This window comes from Sander lucioperca, chromosome 3 (genome assembly GCF_008315115.2).
Source record: "Sander lucioperca isolate FBNREF2018 chromosome 3, SLUC_FBN_1.2, whole genome shotgun sequence".
In the NCBI taxonomy this organism is placed as follows: Eukaryota; Metazoa; Chordata; class Actinopteri; order Perciformes; family Percidae; genus Sander; species Sander lucioperca.
Genome location: NC_050175.1, coordinates 36664663 through 36669942, shown reverse-complemented (window position 1 = coordinate 36669942; position 5280 = coordinate 36664663). Strand labels below are relative to the sequence as shown.

At 42.8% G+C, this 5280-nt stretch overlaps 1 long non-coding RNA gene across 1 annotated transcript; it reads right to left on the bottom strand.

The window, feature by feature from the left end:
- Nucleotides 1-776: 776 nt before the first annotated feature.
- Nucleotides 777-5067, bottom strand: LOC116067315. Its single transcript, XR_004109170.2, has 3 exons — nt 4677-5067; nt 999-1213; nt 777-907 (listed from the first exon to the last, which is right to left on the bottom strand). It is a non-coding gene; the product is annotated as an uncharacterized LOC116067315 (long non-coding RNA).
- Nucleotides 5068-5280: the final 213 nt, after the last annotated feature.

Sequence of the window (5280 nt, the reverse complement as noted above, 5' to 3'; positions counted from 1 at the left end):
CGTGCGCGCGCTGTGCATAAGCCTAGGCGTATTTACTAATTTGCTGTTAAAATAACAATGAAATGCTGCGTTATTGACTTTAGACCAGGTTTTTGTTGATCAATGGCGCGATCACTTCCCGCTGCCTCAAGATAGCAATATGCCAAGAATGCACTTGAACACATAGATAGATAGATAGATAGATAGATAGATAGATACTTTATTCATCCCCAAGATGAAATTCAAACACGCCTCCCTGTAAGACCAGCACGCCCATGGGTGCAGGTGCATTTGCTATTTAAACGACGCGGACACTGGACGGAAATTGACAACTGCGTCAGTCTTAAACTAGCAAAGACACTTGCGTCGGGCTTTGCGCTGCCCTGCGCCGGGTGAAAGATAGGGCCCTCTGAGTTGTTTGCATTTCTTTAAACCAATCACAATCGTGTTGGGCGGCGCTAAGCTCCGGATGCAGCGACGGTGGCTCTGCAAAATAGTCTCAGGAAGGAACTTTTAGAAACTGGAAAGGATCCAAACAGTTGTGTGTTTAATGGTCTAATCATTTCAGCTGGACTTGTAGCCGTTATATTGTTGGGTTGTTTAATTTATAATAAAACATCATATTTTATAAAGTGCATGTTTTGTGTGTGCAAAAATCTTAATTTGTAAGTAACTAGTAACTAAAGCTGTCAGATGAATGTAGTGGAGTAAAAAGTACAATATTTTTCTCTGAAATGTAGCGGAGTAGAAGTAGAAAGTGGCATGAAAAGAAAAAGACTCAAGTAAAGTACACATTTGTACTTAGTGTAAGTACAGTACTTGAGTAAATGTACTTAGTTACATTCCACCACTGGAGGTGAGACAGCATAATCGTTCAAATGGGGAAACATCTGCACACTTTACTCAAAGACATCAATGATCTTGCACTCTTTATAAATACAAAAAAGTGAAGGACGTAGTTGAGTGAAAGATGAAAAGGGAGAGCTTGAGAACAGTTTAAAGCCTGCATGCTCTCTCACCTGGGCAATCCATCCTTCCATTGTTTCAGACGTTGTTTTGAAGCATGCTGACGCCGCTCTAACAGCTTCCATTCTTCTGGTTTTTAGGCATTTATCCAGCTGTTTGATGCTGGCTGCAGTGATGGGGGTGAGGGCTCTATGCAGACCAGCCAAGTTCCTCCACACCAAACGGGGAAAACCATTTCTTTGTGGAGCCGTTTTGTGCATGAGGACATCTTGAAAGAGGACAAAAACAAACACAAACAGCTGGAAGCAAACTGTTGTCTAAAGAATCTTTGTACGGTGGAGCCCAAACAACCCAACCTTACGTGGAAAGGCCTGTCTACATACTCCAGCGGAGTAGAATCTATTCGAAATTAAATCGAATCATAATTGTAATATTTGGCAGAAAAATCCCAAATAGATTTTTCCCCCCGAATCGTTCAGCCCTGATATAAATACTAATAAATCAATGATTCCGCTCCAGCGGTCCATTAGCAGTACATGTTTCAGTGACTTTCCACCATAGACTGTAGGACTGGGTTTAAATAAGATGTTCCGATTTAAATGGATTTCCAAGAATCAACCTAAGGAATCCATTGGTACCAATTGTGTCATGTTAGCTGTTTGGGAAGGGGGTTAAATAACCCTCCAAAGTTAGGCTACAGTTTGGTCAGGGAAAAAATTGGCATGGGCATTTTCCAAGGGGTCCCTTGGACTCTTACCTCAATATATCTGAATGAAATATCCCTCAATACTCACCGACTGTATCTGAGTCTGTAGACCTGCACTTTATTGTGTTGACTGCTGTGTTCATGTGAAATAAAAAGTACATTCATGTAACAGCTTTGGGATCACTTCTTAATGTAAACATTGATACTTGTAATAATGCACCAGGTTTGAGGAAACCTTGTACAATTGTAGAATCTCTTTCATACCCAAGCTAAATTGGTTTTGTAACTGCAATGTTCCGAAGCTAATTGATACCGATTCGAAAATAAAAATCCAATTGGGAATACAATTAAATGGCGAAAAAAATCAATTCGGGACCTTGTAATTCTGAATCGAATCAATTTGGAAAATCATTGACGAAACCCAGCCCTAATAGACTGTAAAAATAATGGATGTAGCAGCCTTGAAGTTACCCATTGGTTTGTGGACTGCCGTTTTGAACCCTCAGTTCGGCAATATGGCCATCTTGGTTTTTTTGTAAACCGGATGTGAGGATGTTTGGACGAGAGGGTGGAGCTGGGGAGGATGACGCAAAGTAACCAGATAGCGCTAGCGGTAGCCAGCTAGCTTGGTTGGCAGAATGAGTGGAATTTTTAGGCGACCAAAATGTTCCAATTAACTTTGATGAAGTAAAAACAATAAAGTAAAAAGTTTATGATGAAAACACAGACAGTCTATGCTTTCCAGGTGTAAAAAGAAGGAATCATTGAAGAGGCAAAGAAATCAAATTCTGCTCTGATAGACCAACAAAAGACTTTGAGAATTGATAATGTATTTGTGGTGGTCAAAGCTCTGAAATCTGAGAACTGAAAGTTGCATTCACAACTTCTAAAGTAACCTTTTCATACCGAACTGCTGCATTTTGACAAACTTTCTAATTAATCTGCACTAACTTTTGAAAAGAAGACAGAAAAAGGAAACAGCACACATCTTTTGCTCGGAAAGGCTGACTGGCTTTCATGATACAGTTTCTGAGTGCAAAGTAATATGAATTCATATTTTTTCAGTCTATGCATTACTTATGCATAAGCTTGATAAAGTTTATAGTTAGGGAGTGAGGAGTTGCAGCGTTTGCCTAGACTGGCGGGGGGGGGAGGGGGCGGGGGTGTTATAGCTGCAGACACTGCACCCCTTCTCTTCTCTGCTTCTCTTCATAGTCGTCAGATTCATCTACCAACCCTTATAGAGCTGGCTCAGGTTTGCTTTGTACCAGCTCTTAGTTATGCTGTTATAGTTTTAGACTACCGGGGGACTTCCTTTGACACACTGAGCTGCTCTCTCCTCTCGTTTTCCATCTGTGTGCATCCATGTCCCAGTAATGCTAACTTAGCTCTGGGGAGCTTATTCCCCGGAGTCCTTATGTTTTTTCGCTCAGCAGTCCTGGGATTAGGGTGGCACCTAAATCATGGTTGCAGCTGTCGCCGTGGTCCTGCTCCTCGCCCTGCTCTTCCCTGCTACACCCTGCTACGCTCTGCAGTGCCCTGCTACATCCTGCTACGTCCTGTAACGCCCTGCAGTGCCCTGCTACATCCTGCTACGTCCTGTAACGCCCTGCAGTGCCCTGCTACATCCTGCTACGTCCTGTAACGCCCTGCAGTGCCCTGCTACATCCTGCTACATCCTGCTGTGCCCTGCTATGCCCTGTGATGTCCTGCAGTGCCCTGCTACAACATGAACTACTACAACTACTATTTCTCTTCATAGATCCATTATCTTTATTATGACTATTATTGCCACTGTTTATCACACCCCCAACCGGCACCGTCAATTTTTTTCTCAAGCAAAAAAAGAAACAAACAGGGTGTCCACATGGCTTAGAAAGGGGGGTATTTTGTATGCCTTTTTTTTAGACTACAGAGAGAAGACAGGAAATGAGGGTGATGTCGTGCAACAAAGGTCCTCTGGCCCGAGAGCTGCAATTACACAGTCAGTGCCCCCTTGTAATCTGCCTAACCTTTCAATAAGCCAATTTCACAAAACAGAAACTGAATTAGGGCATCATGAGGATTGTATCAATACATTTCTTATCAATACGGCTCGTCAGTTCCTTTTGATTGCTGTGCAAGAAGCAGAAAAAAACTGTCTACAAGAATTTTACTTCATTTCTGGGTGAATTTTGCACTTTTATTGTTTTAACTCCAGAGGATGGCAAAATGCAGAAGATGTCATGTTGAGATATTTCGAATACAACTTCAAATAGACTCTGACAGCTCAAATGTCTCAGTTTTTCTTTATTTTTAGCATCAACAGTAGACGTCAGCTTTGGGTGTCAGCCACTCAGAATCAAAGAGAGCGCCGATGTTTAACAACCACAACAACAAGAATCACTGAAAAGGCTCAGGCTACATCCACACTGCTACGTTTTCATCTTTAAACAGTGTTTTGAGACAAAAACAATCTCCGCCTACACAAGATTTTTAGCTTCAGTAGCAGAACTAATCTCCGTCTATATTGACACGTGTGACAACGCATATCACATGACCATTCACACATTCACATACATTGGGCATTCGTGTGCCAGTGTAAGGAAGCAGATTGTCTGATGTTACGATGAGGTTAAAAACGTTGGATGTCTAAATTGAAAACACTTTGGAGAAAGAACAACAACAGCGAAGTCCAGGGATTTATTTGCTTGGACCGACGACGAGGTGGAACTGTTACTGAAAAGCCTACCTAAACGAGACTGACTGACGTGCGTCGTGGTTTTCCAAAAGTCTCTGTTTGTGTCCGTCCAGACTACAAAGCAACCTCGCAGTTTTCAAACCAAAACGGCGGGGCGTCAGTGTTCCCAAGTGTCTCCGTTTTAGGGGCTCAAAAATGCCGAAGTAGTGTGGACGGGAGGCGTTAACGTAGCAAAAGATATTCCTTTTTAAACCAAACCGTAGTAGTGTAGATGTAGCCTCAGGGACCAGTGTCTACACAAGCAGCAAAACATGTTGGCATCTAAGTGGGGGGATGGACTTTTACTTCTAAAGTTCTCGACTGGGAAACATCACAGTTGCTGTTGGTATTGCTCTCCCCTGCTACCGTACGTGTTTAACCAGCGACTAATAACGTCTGAGTTCACATCTGTTCTGTGGAGGGTTGTTCACAGGCAATCTGGGGTATGCGAAGATTAATAAACTTTAGAAATATAGCCGAGGTAAGTCACAAAGTTAACTGAGATGTATCGTACGTGATGAAATGATGAAATCTGTTGTAACAGCGTGACACGATCTGTCCTGTCCAAGCCACCAGAGTTGGTTTGAGAAACAAGAGATTTTAGGCTTCCTCCACAGCGCTGCGGAGGAGGGTCTGGCTAGTCCACACAACATTCCGGGATGGGAGAAAAACGTGCTCTGGTTTATTGGCACTTCTTTAAACCAATCACAATCGTCATGAGCGGTGCTAAGCGCCGGACGGAGCAACGGTGCCTCTGCCAAATAGCCTCGGGAAGGAACTTGTTTTGGTGGAACGTGTACGTTCAAAAGTTGTTTTAGTCGTGCAACAGAAAACTCAGACTGGACAGATAGTCTAGCTAGCTGTCTGGATTTACCCTGCAGAGATCTGAGGAGCAGTTAACCATAGTCCT